This window comes from Colobus angolensis, unplaced genomic scaffold (genome assembly GCF_000951035.1).
Source record: "Colobus angolensis palliatus isolate OR3802 unplaced genomic scaffold, Cang.pa_1.0 Scaffold59, whole genome shotgun sequence".
NCBI lineage: Eukaryota > Metazoa > Chordata > Mammalia > Primates > Cercopithecidae > Colobus > Colobus angolensis.
Window position 1 is genome coordinate 9,487,972 of NW_012119487.1, and position 21,894 is coordinate 9,509,865.

Sequence of the window (21,894 nt, forward strand, 5' to 3'; positions counted from 1 at the left end):
CTTGAATATCTAGCTCAGGTCGAGAACCAATATTTAAATTGTTGGTCTGTAAGCATTACAGAGCCTTTAGGACAGTGGTTCTCAAACTTTAGAGGGCAACAGAATCCCTGGAGGCCTTATTAAAATGCAGAAAGTAAAAATGGGATTAGAAAGGGAAGCATCAGAGGGTCCATCCTGAGCTATGCGTGAATGTGAATGGAGCCCCTTCAATATCATGATTATATGAGTTGGGGGATTAGAGGGCAAAAAGGAAGAACCACCCAACCCTTAGGAAGCTCAGGATCTTGCAAAGGAGGTAGAGATCACACCTGGGCAGCAGCAAGTTTCCTGAGCAGCCATGAAGCAGCAGAGAGAGCCTGGGGCTGACAATGCCTTTCCTCCCATTCTGTCAGAGGTATTTGAACCAGAGCAACTCCATCTTGAACAGGGGCTGGGTAAAATGAGACAGACCTACTGGGCAGCTGCATTCCCAGACGGTGAAGGCATTCTAAGTCGCAGGATGAGATAGGGGGTTGGCACAAGATACAATAGGCCATAAAGACCTTGCTTATAAAACAGGTTGTAGTAAAGAAGCCGGCCAAAACCCACCAAAAGCAAGATGGCAATGAGAGTGACCTCTGGTCATCCTCACTGCTACACTCCCACCAGCGCCATGACAGTTTACAAATACCATGGCAACGTTAGGAAGTTACTGTACATGGTCTAAAGAGGGGATGCATGAATAATCCACCCCTTGTTTAGCTTATCACCCCTTGTTTAGCTTATAACCATAAAACTGGGCAACCAGCAACCGTTGAGGCTGCTCTGTCTGTGGACTAACTATTCTTTTATTCCTCTACTTCCTTAGTAAACTTCTTTTCACTTTACTCTATGGACTGGCCCTGAATTCTTCCTTGCCCAAGATCCAAGAGCCCTCTCTTGGGGTCTGGATCAGCACCCCTTTCTTCTAACAGTTCCATCTGGGGCGGATCACCTAACCTCCCCTGAAGTTCCATGCTGACTTCTGCAAAATTGGAACATTAACAATGTTTTGACTGCTTGCAGCAATGTAGTTACTCACAAAAGGATTATTTGAAAACATCCATAATTCTCTTCCCCCTCCCTAACAAGAACAAAATATTTTGAAACTACAGAAAGAAAAAATTGTTTTGTATTTGAATGCATTAAATAGGGCCATTTCCTCCAGTTCACTATAGTCCCCACCACTCACTATAGCCTTTTTGTTTTGTTTTGTTTTTTGAGACTGTGTTTCACTCTTGTTGCTCCGGCTGGAGTGCAATGGCAGAATCTCTGCTCACTGCAGCCTCCACCTCCCAGGTTCAAGTGATTCTTGTGCCTCAGCCTCCTGAGTAGCTGAGATTACAGGCATGCACCACCACACCTGGCTAATTTTTGTATTTTTAGTAGGGACGAGGTTTCACCATGTTGATTAGGCTGGTCTCAAACTCCTGACCTCAGATGATCCACCCGCCTCAGCCTCCCAAAGTGCTGGATTACAGGCATGAGCCACCCCACCCGGCCCCTATAGTCTTCTGACTGATGTTTCTTTACCAACTCAGGTGTTGTCATGTGATGCCTAGAACTGGGCATCCCATCTTATGACCAAGATAAAGGCTGGCCCTTGAGCAAAGCTGGTCCTCAGAGAACAGAAGGGAGAGATGGAAAGAACCTAGGCCCATAATGATTTTCTTGTGCTGCTGAACTAACCCTAGAAGAGCTTTACTTCTGGGCTTTTAAGAAAGAGGAAAAAGAAAAATGGGAGAAAGATGGGGAAGAAGAAAAAAGGAGAGAAAGGAGAAAAAGAAGGGAGAGAGGAGAGGGAGGAAGGAGAGAAGGAGGGAAAAAGAAGAAGAAGAAAGGGGGAAAAAAACAGCCACCTTTAAGACTTTTACATGTGCTGGTAAGGAATAATATAGCTTAAAAAATACATCTCTGCTTGTGTAGCCCAATTTATTAAATTTTAAAACTATGATCAGATGGTGTTGATTAGTGGTCTCAAAATAAGGGAGAGAAACACCTATTTCTTGTGTTATTTTTTATTAAAGCAGGGAACAAATGGGACCTTCACAGTCCTTAAAGATGAAATACCCCCAAACCAAACCAGAGTTCACTGGCAAAAAAACGCAGTGTCCTTAACATCTCGGAGGGCCCTGACCCCGCCTCTGTCCGAACCCCACCAGCAGCGGCTCTGCTAGAAAGGGAACATTTCCTTCCTTTACTTTGGTAAACCAGATCCAGGGCCCTGCTGGTGCTCAAGTCAGCCGTGAGGCTGACACACTGCCTCTTGGGGTCAGTTTGGCCCCCTCAGCAGGCCCTGGGGAAGCAGCCATGCCCTCAGCCCCCTTGGGGCCCTGTCTTCCCTTCCTTAACAGTACCAGCTTCTTCAGAGACTCTGGAATCTCATAAACGTTGAAGCCAGATTGTTTCCCTCTTTGCTTTTGTTTTGATGTATTTTTAAATAATTAGGCTTTTACTCAAGTATTTGCGTTCTCCACTAGCTGAGGGGCAGCTCTCACATCACACTAGGGCAAGGCATGCTACTATGGTATCCAGTAAACAGTTGCCAAACAAAGCCAAAAGTTCTCTTTGGCCAAAGCCAAAGTCAAGTTCTCTTTTGTACTTGTTGTTCTTCCATCTGCCCTGAGCTATGTAATAGCTGTCAAAATATGTCACCCCCTGCACCTCCGTGCAGGGTTTAAGAAAAGCAGCTCCTTGGACTTTTGCCAGCGACTTCCTTGCAACATCAAATTATCCATTTTTTGCTTAGCAAGTCAGTCTAGAAAGAGCTGCTGCTTTTATTCTTGGAAAGTAAGTAATTGGGAATGTTCAATGAAAACCAGTATGTGCTGAACTCCTGGTCTGTGCTAGGTTCTGGGGAAGGGGAGGCAGTCCCTGACCAAGGGGGATCTCACAGTCAGCGAGGAGAGTGTCCCCTGAGGCTGCTGGGAAGAAGCAACACATTTCCCTGTCCAGTGGCAACTACCTCCCCATCACCTAATCCCTGCACCCAGAGCCCAAACTCATCCTAAGCAAAGGCAACCGAGCAGCTGTTCTCCTGTTCACCCCACCTCAGGTCCTCACTACCTTGCTAAGCTCCCAACACATTTCGTGAAAGTCAGTCAGTTTGATTCATCATATAGTCATTGGTTCTAATGTCTTGGTTCTAAGCTTATTTTATACATTGTGTCTAATTCTTTATAACAACACTATACAGTAGAGATACTTCTTCATGAATTACAACCAGAGAATTTGGAGAGGCTGAAAAATTTGCCTACAGTCACCCAGTAAGGAGGTGGAGCCAGGATTCAAACTCTGGTCTAATTCCTGGCCCTGGTGGACACTGGCTTTCAGAGCTGTAACTTGCAGTTTTGGTGCCCAAAACCAGCTGCACAAAAGCTCCACAAATGACTTTGTGATTTATTATGAAACTCAAAGAAAGAACAACCCAGCAGCTTCCTACTTTAATTTTCCTTGCTAATCACAGTTTTCAGCTAAAGAAATCCGTGTGCTGTCAACATGTAAATATAACCTTTTTTTTTTTTTTTTTTCCTTTTTTCCCAACGTCTGTTCCCGGCACAGAGCCTCCCAGTAGGCCTTGCATTGTGCTGCATCTGGTCCCTGGAGTTTTACAGCTTCACTACAAACACAAAACAGAGTGGTTAACACAAGCAATCCTGAATTGCGTAAATGTGCTGGACGCACATGCTACACTAGGAAAGTTCTTCATATTCAGGAGAAACATTGTGGCCCGGAGAGGCCAGGGAAGGCCAAGTGGAAGAGGAGAGTTCATGGGTGGGTAGGATTTAGGACCAGAGGAGAAGAATTGCAAGCAAGAACTGGAAGTATACAGTTGAGGCTGGGAAGAGCTCACATTGAGAAGTGGCAACACATAAAGTTGGAAAAGTAGGTTGGAGCCAAATTGCTCAGGACTTTAAGTGCCAGAAGGAGGAGTTAGAGAATGGAAGCTGGGAGACCAGGCAGGAAGCAGCTATGTTTCAGGAGAGAGAGAGCAAGGGTCTGTCCCAAAGTGGGAGCACAGGTAGGAAACAAGTGAGAGGCATTTTGAAGGATGAAGGCTCCTCTGTCTCCTGTGCCCAGGAGCCCTGCCCTCTGCTAGGCAGTAGGACTAGTAATGCTGATTAACTGGTCTGCCAGTGGATGCATTGGCCCTGGCTGATGACACGGCACCCTTCTTAGAGAAGAGTGGGTCTCTGGCCCCCTCTCCCTCCATGTTCAGCTGCCCACATCACTCGACTCTTCCTGTCCACCACACTTACCCTCCCAAGTGTATTTCCTCATCTGCAAAAACAGCATGAGAAAGCTCCTCCTTCCTAAGTTTATTGTGAGGCTGAATAAGATCATGCATGGAAGATGCAAAGCACAGGGCCTGGTGCTTGTAACCACTTAGCAGATGGGAACCGCCAGTGTGAATATTCTGCACCCTTGGTCAGCTGGGACTCGCTATTGAGAGTGGCTATTCTCCTCTTTCTCTGTGAAACATTAGATGCTAGCAGATAGCTGAAGGTGATATCAAGCAAGCTTGAAGTGCGCTGTCTCTCTGGGGATCCTTGCCAGGTAAGTTGGACATACGCAACTTCTTTAAAAAAGAGCCAGAAGTTGTTTCCATCTGATGGTGAAGCATGACTTCATAGTTTCTTATTCTAGAAATGGTACAGACAGACTTTTCTTCCCTTTTGTGTTTATACTATGATATCTTGGAACCAAGCTATAGCAGAGCCCCTGGATAGGAATTTAGGATGCTTTTGGACCCCTTCCATAGAGGTCAAGTCCTGGGAATACTGGAAGGGCCTTCACACAAGAGCTCCCTCATCCCATCCCTGTATGTCTTGGACATCGAAAGAGAGGAGGAACTCACATTTACCTAGCTCTATCCATGCCAGACAGCGTGCTGTGGATTTGACACGTCACCCTCACCAGTCCCATGAGATAGGGATGGATACCTGCATTGTTGTAAATAAGGAAACAGTCTCAGTTGAAGGGCCTTACCTACACTCACACATCTAGCCATCACTGCAGCCAACATTCTGCCTCTCGTGCCCCTGGCTGAAGCTCCTTATTTCCTGCATACACTCCTTCTCCCAGGGCTGCTGAGACCACATGGTAAGCCTGCTGCTCTGTTACTGTGAGTTTCCTTTTTCAGTGTGTTTTTTGTCAGACGAAGCCTCGCACTGTTGCACCGGCTGGAGTGCCATGGCTATTCACAGGCACGATTGTAGCTTACTGCAGACATGAACTCCTAGGCTCAAGTAATCCTCTCGCCTCAGCCACTCGAGTACAGGGACTACAGGTGTGTGCCACCGTGCCTGGCCTGTTACCATGACTTTCCAGTCCAGCAAATTTTTGTTATGGGATGATTGAGAGGTTTGTAGTTCCATAATGGAGAACTGGCTATAATGATTACCTATAACTAGATAATTGGGAATAAACTGAAACAGGTGCAAGCTCTGATCAGTCCCAAATAACATCTTAATGGCAAGTAGAGGACAGATTAAATGGAAGCAAATCCATAGGACAGAGTACGGAAAGGCATGGTGACAGGAGTTTCTCGTCTGTCTCTAAGCAAGTAGGATGGAATGGAGAGTCAATTCAATTTAGATAGAAACTAAGATCAAACAACAGAACATTTTAGCTTCTATTTTAACTATGTATTTTACAGCTAGATTCCAAATAAATAAATTATATTTGCACCTATCATCTTTACAAATATCTTTGCCAACAAAGTCATTCAATATATCGAGTGGGCCTGTGGTCAAGTTCTTACACATTAATGTATGAAAGAGGACAGACAAGACCCTGCAGCAGAAAATCCCACAATTTGAGGGAAGAGAAATGGGAGAAAGGAGTTTTGTTTAAGAAAAACAAAATACATACAAAGTAACGTGTCTGCAAGTGGCAGCCGTGATAGCTATGGGTGTGGACTTGCCACATGATGATGTTCCATGGCTGGCTACCTGATCAGGCGGAGCCTCAAAGGGCATCTGTGGCTTGGTAGAGGCCTGGGTCCAGATCTGGCCCTTAACTTTGAAGTTTCAGAAACCACATGTTGTAATCAGCCCACACAACGTTGACCAGGCCCCAAGGAATGGACTCTTGACAACCAAACTCCCATAGTAGACTGATGGGAAAACTGACATGCCAGTGGAAGTAATGTACAACCAGAGACACACCTTTCTAATTACTATGCAGGGGACCCCTTTCTGCTGTGTACCAGGAAAACTGAACTTGCATTTAGAAAATTGCTGTTAAACGGGAATCAGGGTAAAAGAAGTCTTCAAGGGTATGTGGCTCAGATTGTGGCAGAGTCTGGAATGTTTTTACCATTACCTGACCCCCTTGGGGAAACACCAGCTGGACTCTTACTCTTTACCTCTCTTCTTCTAGGCTCCTTACAGACTCTTTCATGCCTTTAATTCTCATCAAATCACATGACTTATTACATCTTACCTTGTCATTACTTTTTGTAATTTAATCTTCCAACAAACTTTGGGTATCTAATCCTGATGTAGCAAACCATGAAATCCTCAGCAATGCGTTTGCAAAACCACCCCAAGGATGGGTTGCATCTGCACGTGTTTAATCTCAATTTATATTGTGAAGATTCTTATGGCTTCCCCTTCAAATCCTGACACCCTTTGACCTTGTCCCCAAATTCCAAAGGTGCTATTATCCATATGGACATATGTTATAGATTCCAGAAGTGCTAGAAGATTCTGGAAGACAAGAGAACTGAATTGATATTGCTCTGAAACAGGTTGCACAGAAAAGCAAGTCTCACACCACTCCTCTTTCATGTCTGATGCAGCACAAGTGTATAGACAGCTCATCCCTGCAGCTCATGATAATAGAGTTCCTTCTAGCCCACTTCTGTTGTAGTCAGTCCCAGCTACTATAACAAAATACCATAGACTGGGTGGTTTAAACAACACACATTTATTTCTCACAGTCCTGGAGGCTAGAAAATCCAACATCAAGATACCAGCAGATTCTGTTTGGGTGAGGGCTCTTTTCTTGGCTTGCAGACAGCCACCTTCTCACTGTGTCTTCATGTGGTGGGGATAGTGAGCTCTGGTCTCTTCCTCTTCTTATAAGGACAGTAATCCAGAAATGGAGACCCCACATTCATGCTCTCATTTAAATCTGCCAGAGGCCCCGCCGCCTAATAAATACCATCACACTGGGGGTGAGGGCTTCAGTATATGAATGGCAGGGGCACGTTCAGTCCATAGCAAATGCCCACCAGGTTCTACTGTACCAGATATTTTCTATTAAGTGGGGAAAATGTGGGTAATTTTCAGTATACATACAACTTTTGGTTTTGGGGGCCCAAATGAAAGGTGGTACAGAAAGTTTGTTTTCTAACCAGCTTATTAAATGAGCTTCAAGTACAGAGTAAAGAAAATTAATGTAACTAAATCTTGGGACATGATTTTACTGAGGATTGTCCAGGGTCTTTTGAGGCCGCAATTAGAGACGAGACCAGACCTTTCCATTCCTCATCTGCTCTGCTGGACTCCAGAGCACTGCCTTTCTCCAAAAAGGAAAATTAAAAACAAATTCTCAAGTGGTTTGATAGTAATTCAGCCCAGCAAATTTTACTTTCCATTAAAAGTCACCAGCTGTCATGTGCTTAGCTTTAAATGGAAATAACTTGCTCTCAAAGAACATTTTTCAGTTGATGTCACTTGTGAGTTTTATTTTCTCCTAATGAAAAATGGATTTGCATTAGTGCAACTTTGGTGACAGGAAACTCCTGGATGGAGGCCTGAGTTGGTGATCCGCCCCTGCCCTGAGGAAAGCTAATTACCAGCCAGCTTGGAAGATTGACGCTGGGGTCAGGAGGGGACTTTGGGGAAACAGAGGGGAGGAGTGGTGATAATGGTCTGTCTTCTTCGCAGTGAGAGTCCCCATGGTGCTTCTTCCCTTAAAAAAAAAAATAATAATAATAATTAATAGATAAATGAAAAAAAGAAAAGAAACATAAAAAATGCTTTAAGTGTTGAGATTTTGGAGAGGACAGTGAATATTTTAATGCGATTAATGTTTTTCAGGGAGGCAGCCCTTCTGAGCCTCTCATACTCCTGTGCTCAGAGCCTGTCACACCTGAGGCCTCATCCCTACAGAGTTCTGTGCGGGAGAAGCCTCTCTGTGGCCTCCACTGTTCAGGTGCCTCCCAGAATCTCTTGTCGGTGGCAGTTGGAATGATCTCTTCATGACCCTCAAGAACAAAACAAAGAGAATCTCTAGACTGAAGCTCCTTGAAGGCTGAACTAGTCCCTTATGCGGTCCTGCCTCTGTGGCACCTCACAGGAGAGCCAGGACACTCAGGAGCCCCTGCAGTGGGCCCGGCAGACAGAGGAGGCAGGAGGGCAATTCCTAGAACCCTCGGCTTTCCCTACTGGGAGGCCCTGGTCAGGGTGGGCAGAGTAGACTCTTCAAGAGTCATTCCAGCAGGGGCCTGCCCCACTGAAAAGAATGAATGGAGAGACCAGAGCCACTGGGAGCTAGTGGAACTAGGAAACAGAGAAAGGGAGACGCCAACAGCCGCAACACTCGCAGGCCCCCAGACTGAAAGCTGGCAGTGTACTTAAAGCCATGTCCTTAAGTGGGCTCTCTAACCTCACCGGTCCCCTACATACATGCACATGCACACACACAGGCATCACACACCCACCTCTGGGGCAGTATCCATGAATACAACAGCACTCAAACCTGGGGCTAAACCCAAGGGCCATCCCAGCCTAGGCAAAGCTTCTCTCAACCCCCCGTCTCCATGCTCACAGCAAGGGCTTAGAAGTGTCCAAGAATTTTTGAATAATGTTCTTGACAGACACCAAAGCTTTTTCCTCCTCCAGAGCGTGGAGGGCTGGGGCTGCCCCCAGGGAAGGCTCCCCTGGCAGCTCCTGTCTGAGCAGCTGGGGCCAGCTCCAGGAACACTAAATTCTGGCCGCGTTTCCAGCCAAGGCTGGGTTACTTTAGAATCCCTCTTCTCCCCCCTTGTCTTTTCAAGCAGGAGCCAGCCAAGGTATTCGTCATGTTTCCGAGCTACCCTGCTGCTTGATTTATGTGCACGCAGGGCTGGGACGAAGATGCCAGAGCGGGGTGAAGGTTAACCCCGGGGGTGAGGGAAAGTGGGGTGCTGGACCCGCCCATCACCCAAGGGGCCACTGAAGGGGTCCCTGGTTTTTGTGTCAATTCTGTTCAGCTCCAGGTGGGAGACTGTGTGGGCTCCGCAGTCCCGGGAGCAGAGGATCAGAGAGAACGTGCCCTCCAGCTCTCTCGCTCTTGCTCTTTTTTGTGTCTCACACTGTGAGATCTTGGCCATAAAAGGAATGAAGCTTTGCTTGTCCTCTCACTGGGCTTCTCCTAAAAGGGCTTTCCGAAAAATTTCCAGACTTCTCCTTCGGGACACTGGATGTGGTCTCTTTGGCCAAAGAGAAAACGAGTAACAGACGAAGCCCTTGCAGATGAGGAGGCCAAAACCAAAATGTTAATCACCTCGAAATATGTGCGCTGCTCCCTCCAGTGCCTCTCTCGGCTCTCCTCAGAGGATCTTTGATGGGGGATTCTCCCCCTGGGGTGGGGGATTTGCCGTTGATATTTGGGAACACTTTTGGGAGTCCAACTTGCAATGACAAGATGATTGTCATCCAGTGTCTAATGTTCCTGTTGCGGTGACTCTGAATGGTTGAAATATTGATTGCAGCTCTTGGTTAAACTAATACTCCTACAACACTCCCATAAAAGCTCAAGATGCTGTCATCCAAGATGAATAAAAATGCCTCTTTTTATTCCACTGCATATGAAAACATGAGATCATTGGAATATATTTAGAGTGAGATTTGGCAGCCTACACATGTTTACAATTCTTGGACTCGAAGCTCTAATGCGAATCAGAGGCACTCTTTTTCCTCTTCGCCTTCTTTTTCTTTCTCTAAGAAGGTGCCTGCTGATTCCAAGAGTTTATAATCCCTTTTCTTCATATTACCCAAAGTTAACCTTGCTAAGAGACTAATGACCTCCTCAGTTCCAATGGCCAGCTAGAAAGCCTGAGCCTTGACGTGTTAATGCAATGATTCAACCACTGACGTGGCTCCTCACCATCCATCACCCAAGGCAAAGCCTCCACTGGGCTTGAGAAGATTATCCGAAAGTCCTGCCTTTTCCTCAAGTCTTTGAATCATGACTGGGTCTGATTCTATTGGACAGAAGTCTACAATGCCTAAGGTCAGTGACTCTTGTTACTGCATAGATTTTGGTTCCTTTCTGAAGGAAAGCATGGAGGAAGGCAGAAGCAGCGTGGAATCAACACAGGCTGTCTGTGCTCTCCTTGCTTGTACTACCTCATCTCTAAGGGGCTGGTGCTCGACCCTGACTGCACAGACAATCATTTGGACAGCTTTAAAAACACTGAAGCCTGGTCCCCAACCCCCAGCGACTCTGATTGTATTGATCTAGGGTATACCTGAGCACCAAAAGTTTTTTAAGGTATTATACTCTGTCCTAATTATGTGTTTTGTTTTTTGTTTTTTTGTTTGTTTTTTGAGATGCAGTTTCACTCTTGTCACCCAGGCTGGAGTGAAATGGCACAATCTCAGCTCACTGAAACCTCTACCTCCTGGGTTCAAGCAATTCTCCTGCCTCAGCCTCCCTAGTAGCTGAGATTACAGGCACACACCACCACGCCCAGCTAATTGTTGTATTTTTAGTAGAGACAGCATTTCACCATTTTGCCCAGGCTGGTGTTGAACTCCTGACCTCAGGTGATCCACCTGCCTCAGCCTCCCAAAGTGCTGGGATTACAGGTGTGAGCCACCACACCCGGCCCCTAATTATGTTTTTTAAAATTACATGTGCAGAGAAAAAAGATTTGGAAGAACAATCACCAATATGTTAATTGACTATCTCCAAGTAACAGAATTAAGAATTTTTATTCACTTACGTATTTTTCTGGGTGTTCTGAAAAATTTTTATTCACTGATGCATTTTTCTGGATGTCCTGAATATATACTATTAATTTGTTTCATTACAATGTCCTTTTTTGCAGCAAAGGACATTGCAATGAAACAAATTAATAGTGTAAAGCAGGGGAAATGCTATTTTCCACTTAAAAGGAAGGAAGTTCAGGATACTCAAAACAGAACTCCTCATTTCCCTCCCTAACCTAACTCTCCCCCTGCATCCCCAGTTCTGAAAACAGCACCAGGTTCTCACCAGCCCATGTCCCACAGGCATCCCAGCCTCCTACCTTCCCTAAACCCATTCATCCAATTAGTTACCAAGTCTCCACATGCAGCTTCCTTCACACTTAAATTTCCTGACTGCCGTTCACACAGGTGCCATGCCCACTGCATCTTAGTTTGGGTTTCCACTACTTTGCTTCCTACCGATGGGGCTAGGCTGGCTCCTCAGCAGGCTCTCTGCCTCCATGTGGGCACACTGCAGCCACAGGGATCTTCCCTGAACCCCACGTCCGCTCCTGCCACGTGCCTGTTAAAAACCTGCAGGGGAGGCTGGGCGCAGTGGCTCACACCTCTACCCCGCACATTAGGAGGCCAAGGTGGGCCAATTGCCTGAGATCAGGAGTTTGAGACCAGCCAGGGCAACATGGTGAAACCCCATTTCTACTAAAAATACAAAAATAAATTAGCCGGGCCTGGTGGTGCATGCCTAATCCCAGCTATTCAGGAGGCTGAGGCATGAGAATTGCTTGAACCCAGGAGGCAGAGGTTGCAGTGAGATCGCACCACTTCACTCCAGCCTGGGCGGCACAGAAAGACTGCCTCGAAAACAAATAAATACAAATAAAAACCTGCAGCGGCCTCCTCGCACTGCAGCACACTGGAGCAGCTTGCATGGCTTCCAAGGCCCTCCACAATCTGACCCTGCCCACCTTCACAGGCTCTGGCCTTGCAGCCCTTGCCCTGCGCCTTCCCACCCACCATGAGCGACAACTGGAGGCCCCCACAGGCATCATTGTCTCCCTGACCCAGGGCCTTTGCCTGTGCTGCTCCCGTGCTTGGAAGCCCTTGCCTTCCCCATGCTGTTTCCCCGGGGTCACCCCTGCCACTTTACCTGCTCCTCAACACACAGTCTCTTGCGTGCTCCCGCATGCTTTCACACCTGGGTCTTTCCTTAGCCTTGGTGATTCCTCTCGTCTTTGTCTGTCTCTCCACTGCCGTCTGACTTCCTCCAGGGCCAGGAGCTTTCATCTGTGTCCAGGCACTGCCCATACTGCCTAGCATCTCCTAACCATTCAGTAAGCGAGTTAAGGACTGAGTGGACAATATTGATTCTTTACATTCATGCAGCTCTTTATGATTTTTCTAAGTACTTTCTTATGTGTGTTCACAGTTGGGTTTTGTGCCCCTGAAATTGTTTTCAGCAGTATTGCCTGCACCATCTGCATTCTCACTTGAGGCTGGCAGACAGGAGAGGTGGTGAAAGTGAGGTGCAGCGTGACCCGGAGGGGCCCTGCTGCCCAGGTCATACAGCTGGTGCCTGGAAGACCCGGCAGCCCTCCATCTCTGCCTGTGTTCTCCCCCATGCCCCACGTCTCCCATATGCTGGCTCCACTGCACTGGATCTGGAGTCTGCACTGGGTAGTTGCCCACAAAGAGATGGAGATTGTCAGCCACTTCAAATCCCGGCTTCCCCCTTTTCCTGTCATGCTTTTAAGCCAGGAGATACAAAGAGGAAACCACAGCTCTTGAGATGAGCTACTCAAGAGCATGCAGTCTTCTACCATGAACATTTTCTAGAGACGAAGCCGACTCAGTTTGTGTGGATTTCGCCTCTCTGGAGGAAATACAAATTCACCAATCCCTTCCATTTTAATCAAGCCTGGGAGGGAAGGGCTGCCAGGGGATCTTTTCCAGAATGTAGTCGGTGGGGAAAATGCAGAGCCCCCACCTTCGAACTCGCCCACCAGCAGACCATTTCCTGAGATGGTACATGAGGCAAGGACTGAAATTGTGGCTGTGGCTCTGTCAATCAGCCAGATTCGGGAGATGTTTCTCTGGGGTAGAATGACATTAAAATCGCCCTGTCCCTGGCACATCTGAAGTCATCCTCACCTGAGCCTTTCATTCATTCTCGCTCAGAGAGGCCTCCTCGGCTACTCTCCACCCAAGCAGGGCCAGAGGTGCACCTTTGCCACCCATTTCCCAGGAAGGTACGGGGGTAGGGGTGGGAGGGATTGGGAGGACTACCCCCCATTCCCCATTTTCTGTTCAGATTATCCTACAGCTAGAGTGTGAAGCCCCGGGATAGACACTGCCACCACAAGAGCAGAAAGTCACACAGCTGAGCTCAGTAAACTCTTAACCAGCAGCTACCATATGCCAGATATTATGCTAACAGCTGATCAGATAGGGATAAATTAGACATGGCTGGCCAGGCACGGTGGCTCACACCTATAATCCCAGCACTTTGGGAGGCCAAGGCAGGCAGATCACCTGAGGTCAGGAGTTCGAGACCAGCCTGGCCAACATGGTGAAACCCCCATCTCTACTAAAAGTACAAAAAATTAGCCAGGTGTGGTGGTGGGTGCCTGTAATCCCAGCTACTCCAGAGTCTGAGGCAGGAGAATAGCTTGAACCCAGGAGATGGAGGTTGCTTTGAGCTGAGATTGCACCTTTGCACTCCAGCCTGGGCAACAAGAGTGAAATTCCATCTCAAAAAAGAAAAAAAAAAAATTAGACATGGCTCCTTCACCAGGCGAAAGCATGCACACATATACACAAATAACCAAGATGTCCAGAAGATAGTGAGGAGAGGTACAAATCGGGAGCTATGGAAGTTCAGGAAAGACTGTTTCCAGTTGAGAATTCAGGAACGGCTTCTCAGAGGAGGTGGCATTATTTTAGCTGGAACTTGAAGTGAGGGTAAAATTGGGGCAAGAAGAATTACCGCTTGAGGGATTGGGGAGATGGAGTGGTAAAGATAGCAAAGGCTTCCTTCTCAAGTTGCAGTATCTGTGATTAAGTTGAGTCACATGAAACTGCTAATAGTCTATCTGTGTTGACTACGATAACATCGACTTCAGATGGTGCATCATCATACTTCCTGGGTACAACATGGAAGGGGAAAAACACAGCTTGGAAGGAAAAACCCAGGCCAAAGAAGTTCAATGTCTGTCAGCAACTGGTAAACTTACACTGATTTTACCTTTTAATAATGTATTGACAGAGATTGTCTAGGGATGAGATTTTCTACTTTCTTAAAAGAGGATTAGGCCAAGCGTGGTGGCTCACACCTGTAATCCCAGCACTTTGGGAGGCCGAGGCAAGTGGATCACTTGAGGCCAGGAGTTTGAGACCAGCTTGGTCAACATGGTGAAACCCCGTCTCTACTGAAAATACAAAAATTAGCTGGGCATGGTGGCGGGCGCCTGTAATCCCAGCTACTCGGGAAGCTGAGGCAGGGGAATTGCTTGAACCTGGGAGGTGCAGGTTGCAGTTAGCCAAGATTGTGCCACTGTACTCCAGCCTGAGCAACAAAGTAAGACTCTATCTCAAAAAAAAAAAAAAAAAAAAGGACTGGTGTTATAGTTTGTCTATTGTCCAAAGACCAGTTATATTAATCTGTTCTCATGCTGCTAACAAAGACATACCCAAAACTGGGTAATTTATAAAGGAAAGGGGTTTAATCGACTCACAGTTTTACATGGCTCAGGAGGCCTCACAATCACGGTGGAAGCCAAAGGGGTAGCAAGACATGTCTTATATTCTTATATGGCAGCAGGCAAGGGAGCATGTTTAGGGGAACTCCCGTTTATCAAACCATCATATCTCGTGAGACTTGTTCACTATGATGAATGAGAACAGCACAGGAAAAACCCGCCTCCATGATTCGGTTACCTCCCACCGGGTCCCCCCATGACACGGGGGGATTACTACAGTTCAAGGTGAGATTTGGGTAAGGACAGAGAGCCAAACCATATCACCAGTCCAAGCAAGACTTTGCACTTCACAACTGGACTGAATTTACAAGTCACAGGAAGGCAGTATTGTAGAAATATTTGAGTCTACATTCCAACACCACTGCATATGAGCTGTGTGATCAACTTCGTAACTTTCTGAGGCTTGCTTTTCTTACCCAGAAAATGATGGTAAAAATAATACTCACCAGGTAGTTGAAACGATTAAATGAGATGGTGCCTGTACATTGCTTAACACAATGCTGGCCTATAGAAAGCACCAGTAGCTGTTTGCAAGGTCATTTATGTCAAGAGCACAATAAGCACTGAGGGATGACCCCATGTCCACGAGTCATAAAAAGAGTTGCATCTTTTCGTCTTAGAGCCATAGTGTGTTTCGATGGAGGCAGCAGGACGGTGGCCTATTTTAGCACCTATTTTAGTCATAAGCAGAAAAGGGAGAAAGAAAACACAAGAAAATATGTGATGCTTGAGTTTCTCAGGTCAGAAGGACAAGAAGCTCCACATGATCCCATTCAGCCATTTAGTTGCTTTCAGCCTCAGACCAAACCTGCTAAGGCATTTCATATTCCCAGGTCTCTCCTGGCAGGCACGCCTGGCTCAGAGGTACATTTTTTTTTTGAGCAAAAGAGTTTCTGCAAGGTACCAAGTCAACCGCCCTGGAGTGGTTCCCAGGAAAGCAGTGGTGACGGCTCGGGCACCAGAGGCTCGGGAAAAACAGGTGCTTGGCTTTCCAGGAAAAGAAATCTTGGCCACTCAGAGGGGAATCTGAAACCAGAGAGGTAAGGTAACTGAAGCGAACGTCCCAACCAGGCCCAGGGCAGGCCAGGCACCTGGGCAGGACTCCTCTCTGCTGTACCAGGCGGGCGTGGGCGCTTACTCTCTTGGTTCCCAAAGCACTCTCCTGCTGGGGATGGTGACAGCCACCACCCTGAGGAAGACTGGCTTGTGTCAAACGAATTTTTAAACAACACACAGCATTCTAAAGTCAATAGGGTTTGTGATGGGCGCTGCTCCGAGTAAGGAAGCGGGTGAGAGGGCACAGTCTCTGGCAGCCCCTCCTGACTGCTACCTGTCCTTGGTGAACCGAGGGGAGGCAGGGCGTGCAGGGCCGGCTCGGTCTTTCAGTTCCCAGGGCTGACTCAGCAGGCGTCTTCCCCTGTTTTTCTCTTCATCTTCCCTCCCCTCCCTTCTAACAGGAATTGGTGGAGCTGAGGGCAGGGACAAGTTTTAAATGCTCTGGGATGGCGCCGTCTTTGGGAAAAGAGAGCCTTGTAAAAGCCCCGAGAGCAGTTCTCTCTGCAGCCCTACAAGTTTTCCCTGCAGCTTGCATTTTTCATTCAAGTCGCCATTTCCAGTCCTGCTGACAAGTCAGAAAATGGCTCTGACCGGGAGCCGCAGCAGAGATAGAGGGTGGTCCAGAGACAGCGTGGCCTGATGCAGGGACACCTTGGAGCCGTCCCAGAGCCCTGGGGACCAGTTCACGCTGGGATATTTGTTCCTCCCTCCCTAGTAAAGGCAGACTCGGGCCAGAAATCCAGCCACACCAGAGTGGGGCTTCAGGCCTCAGCACATGACGGGTCTTCTCTTTCATTCCCTGTCATCCACATGCACCCCCTGCTGCCCCTCACCTCGCCTCGTCCAGGGAAGCTCTGCAGACTGTTCCCTCTAACTTCAAAGATGGCATCAGCCGCCACTTGGTCCCACCATGGCTGTCCTTGAGGCACGAAACCACCAGGAGAGATTAGTTCTGCAGAAGCTGAGAGAGGGTTCGGCCCACACCAGGCTCTCCTCATTCAGAAATGAGTGACTGTGCAGGCCCAACTGAAGGGCCTGGAACTGTAGGGGAGAGGATGGGAGGGGAGTGCAAGGAGGGGCCCCATGGGGTCAGACACGTTTTCCTAAGGTGTTCAAGCACTGTCTGTGCTGGCAGCAGCCCCAGGAGGTGATATTTGAGTTGAAAACTGGAAAGGAGCCAGGGTAAGTGCAGTGCATTTGCAGAAGACCAGGAGGTAGAAATTGTGACTGCTTTGGCATCTGGGTGAAAACAGGAAGTAACACAAAATGAGCCTGGAAAGAGGATGGCAGCAAGATCAGAAATGGACTCATGGTTGGGCGCAGTGGCTCATGCCTGTAGTCCCAGCACTTTGGGAGGCTGAGGTTGGAGGATTGCTTGAGACCAGGAGTTCGAGTTGGAGACCAGCCTGGGCAACATAGCAAGACCCCATCTCTACAAAAAAAAAAGTTTTAAATTAGTGAGGTGTGGTGGCACACACCTGTAGTCCAGCTACTCGGGAGGCTGAGGTGGGAGGAATGCTTGAGACAAGGAGTTTGAGGCTACAGTGAGCCATGATTGAGCCACTGTACTCCAGCCTGGGTGACAGAGCAAGACCCTGTCTCTAAAAAGGGAGGAAAAAAAAAGAAAAGAAATGGCCTCATATGTGGTGGTGCACTGGTCAATGTTTAACAGGCTGTGGGCAGGGGTGGGGGCAGTGAGTGCTGATCTGTAATGTTTGTACCAGTTTCTGTGGTGTAAATATTAGAATACCTCCCATCATGGTTGGCTTCACTCTATCAATGGTTTGATGTCCAGCTCACCAAAATTCCTGCAAATTTAACAATCAACTTGCAAGCTGATAAGGGCTGGCTCAAATACGCCTGCATCATATATCACCTGTTACCTTTTCACCTACTTCCTTGGCACAGCATCCCTAAGCAGTCCTTGGAGAGAGGGGAACCACATTAATGAAGTCACTTCAGGCTGTTGCCCCAAGTGTCTCAGTCTCACTCACCTCTCCCTGCCCATGGCTGTTCCTTCTTTCTGTCCCTAAGGGATGCGGGCATGGACATTTTCCCTGGAGTTTCATAAAAACCACTCACATAAGGCGTTTATAGTGTAGCCAACTTATTAAAACAAAAGAAGGTTCACATCACAGCAATGCTAATCACGTCAAACAAAATATTAAACCACCCTATTACATTTTTCCTTGGCCATTGACACAATCCTGGGCTTTGATCTTCTGCCATATTGCTTTTTCCCCCATGCTCTCCAACCTTAATTGACCCTTTTCTCCTTGACACTCCCCTCAAAATACTTCTAGACCATCATGGAGAGCAATGCGGCCCTCCCTAGCCAGCCCTGCCCCGAGTCCTGTGTCCACCCTCTCCAATCTTGATTGACCCATCTTCCCTTGACACTCCCCTCAAAATACTGCTAGTCTACCATGGAGAGAATGTGGTCCCTAGCCACCTCCACCCAGCACACAGTCCTGCACTGTTCCTGTCATATTCAAGGCACTGAAAATCTGTAGAATTCCTGGGCATGGAGAGGAAAACCAACTACTGTTTACACCTGGCTTAATGCCCATTATTAATCTTAAACATTTTTAACAGTCATCACTCCTTAAACTATGAACATTGCTCTAAATATTCACACACTACATAGCTAGTACATGTATTTCAAACAAGGTCCCACTTCACACCTATTAGAATGGCCAAAATCCAAAACGCCAAATGCTGGCAAGGATGAGGAGCAACAGGAACTCTCATTCATTGCTGGTGGGAATGCAAAATGGTACGGCCACATTGGGAGACACTTTGGCAGTTCCTATAAAACTAAACATACTCTTTCCGTATGACCCAGCAATTGTGCCTCTTGGTATGTACCCAAAAAATTGCAAATTAATGTCCCTTTAAAAAAAAAAAAAACTGCACACAGATGTTTACAGCAGCTTTATTCATAATTGCCAAAACTTGGAATCAGTCAAGATGTCCTTCAGTAAATGAATGGCTAAACTGTGGTGTATCCAGACAATGAAATATTATTTAGTGATAAAAACAAATGAGCTGTCAAGCCATGAAAAGGCATGGAGAAGACTGAAATGTGTATTGCTAAGTAAAAGAAGCCAATCTGCAAAGCCCATATACTGAATCATTCCAATGATAGGACATTCTGGAAAAGGCAAAACTATGGAGAGAGTAAAAAGAACAGTGGTGGCCGGGCACGGTGGCTCACGCCTGTAATCCCAGCACTTTGGGAGGCCGAGGCGGGTGGATCACGAGGTCAGGAGCCTGGCTAACACAGTGAAACCCCGTCTCTACTAAAAATACAAAAAATTAGCCGGGCGTGGTGGCGGGCACCTGTAGTCCCAGCTACTTGGGAGGCTGAGGCAGGAGAATGGTGTGGACCCAGGAGGTGGAGCTTGCAGTGAGCCGAGATCGTGCCACTGCACTCCAGTCTAGACAACAGAGCAAGACTCTGTCTCAAAAAAAAAAAAAAGAACAGTGGTTGCCAGGGACTAGGGGTGAGGGGAGGATGAATAGACGGAGCACAGAGGATTTTAAGGGCAGTGAAAATATTCTGTATGATACTATAATAGTGGTTACATGTGATTATACATTTTCCCAAACCCATCGAATGTACAGCACCAAGAGTGAATGGTAATGTGAACTGTGGACTCCGAGTGAAGATCCTGTGTCAGTATAAGTACCACTGTGATTTGAGAAGTTGACAGTGGAGGAGACTGTGTGTGAGGGCAGGGCATATATGGGAATTCTCTGTACTTTCTGCTCAATTTTGCTGTGAACCTAACGTATACTGTAATATACTACATATATTACATACTATATATATGTAATATACTGCAAAATAAAGTATATTAATAAACAAAATTGGCCAGGCGTGGTGGCTCACGCCTGTAATCCCAGCACTTTGGGAGGCTGAGGCGGGTGGATCACGAGGTCAGGAGATTGAGACCAGCCTGGCCAATATAGTGGAACCCTGTCTCTACTAAAAATACAAAAATTAGCCAGGTGTGGTGGTGCGTGCCTGTAGCCTCAGCTACTTGGAAGGCTGAGGCAGAAGAATCATTTGAACCTGGGAGGCGGAGGTTGCAGTGAGCCGAGATCGTGCTCCAGCCTGGGCGACAGAGCGAGACTCCATCTCGGGGGAAAAAAAAATCATGACCAGGTGTGGTGGTTCACATTTGCAATCCCAGTATAGTACTTGGGAGGCTAAGGCAGAAGGATCCCTTGAGCCCAGGAGTTTGAGACCAGTCTGGGCAATATAAAAAGACCTCATCTCTTTTTTATTTTTTATTTTATTTATTTATTTTTTCGAGACAGAGTCTCGCTCTGTCGCCCAGACTGGAGTTTATTGGCACAATCTCAGCTCACTGCCACCTCCACCTTCCAGGTTTAAGCAATTCTAGTGCTTCAGCCTCCTGAGTAGCTGGGACTACAAGCATGCACCACCATGCCCAGCTAATTTTTGTGTTTTTAATAGAGACAGGGTTTCATCACATTGGCCAAGCTGGTCTCAAACTCCTGGCCTCAAGTGATCCACCCACCTCAGCCTCCCAAAGTGCTGGGATTACAGGCATGAGGCACCATGCCCAGCCAAGACATCATCTCTTTAAAAACCAAAAAACAAACAATCAGCCAGATGTGGTGGCAAAAGCCTGTGGTCCCAGCTACTCAGGAGATTGAGGTGGCCGGATCACTTGAGCCCGGAAGGCTGAGTCTGCAGTGACCCATGGTCACATGATAGCACTCCAGCCAGGGTGACAGAGTGAGACCCTGTCCCATTAAAAAAAATCATGCATTTAGCAAATTGGATTTTCACAAATATTTAGCTTGATTGCAAAGTTAAGCAAACACCTCCAACCAAACATTTAATTAAATTCATAAAGAGCAGCTCCTCTTAAGAGGTTATATACTCTAAAGGTATTAAATATATAAAACTCAAAAAAAGTCATGATTCTGAACTGTTTAATACTCTTACAGCAAAGCCTGTTATAAAAGTGCTAATACAGTGGATTTCGCCTTTTTATCCTAAGTTCCACACCTTTCTGGGGTGCCAATTTTGACACCTTCCTAGGATTTCAGTGATTTTTACCAAGTACTATTTTTACCTTCCTAGGGTTTTTAACAATCTTACCAGACCACAAGAAGAAGAAAAATAACTACCGCAAACTGCTGGGATTGCAGAGTCTGGGTGGTTGAACAGTTGATTCTGGGTGAGGATATGAGGCTGGGTTGCAAAGTCCAAGACGATTCAAATAAGGGGAGCTCCCTTTTCATCATTAAACCTTGTTACTTCATTAAGACTTTTAAAGTCCACACCTTTTGGAAAGGTGTTTGGGTTTTGCAACACTGAATTTTCCCCCTGGAATAAGATGAGTTCACATCTCACTTGGCAGCATTACACAGTCCATTGCCCTGTCATCATGATATATTGGTGACCTGGACCGTTAGATTATTAAAAACGTGTGTGTCCTCACTGGTGTTGTATAATGACTTGCAGGGGCCATCATGAAGTTTCATCCGCGGAGGGAGGAGGCATGGAGTCTGTGAAGTTTGTGCTTCTCTCCAGGCCCCTTGGGAACACACGAGGGACCCTTCTTTACCCAGTTGTCATGTGTGACCCCCAGGCTGAGAAACCCTGTCCTGGGACAGTGCCTACTTTTCCCCAAATTGGCTGACTCAGAGTTCCCTGCATTTCTTCTTTCCTGCTTACACAGCAGAGACAGACACGTATCTATCTTCATATACAAATACACAATTAACAGAAAAAACAAAAGACCTGCTCATAGGAAATGCCCTACTTATAAAAGTCAGTACACAGCTGGGCACGGGGGCTCAAGCCTGTATCCCAGCACTTTGGGAGGCCAAGGCGGGCGGATCACCTGAGGCCAGGAGTTCAAGACCAGCCTGGGAAACATGATGAAACCCCATCTATACTAAAAATACAAAAATTAGCCGGGCGTGGTGGTGCATGCCTGTGATCCCAGCTACTTGGGAGGCTAAGGCAGAAGAATCGCTTCAACCTCAGAGGCAGAGGTTGCTGTGAGCTGAGACGGTACCACTGCACTCCAGCCTGGGCAACACAGCGAGACTGTGTCTCAAAAAAAAAAAAAAAGTCAATACAAATGAAC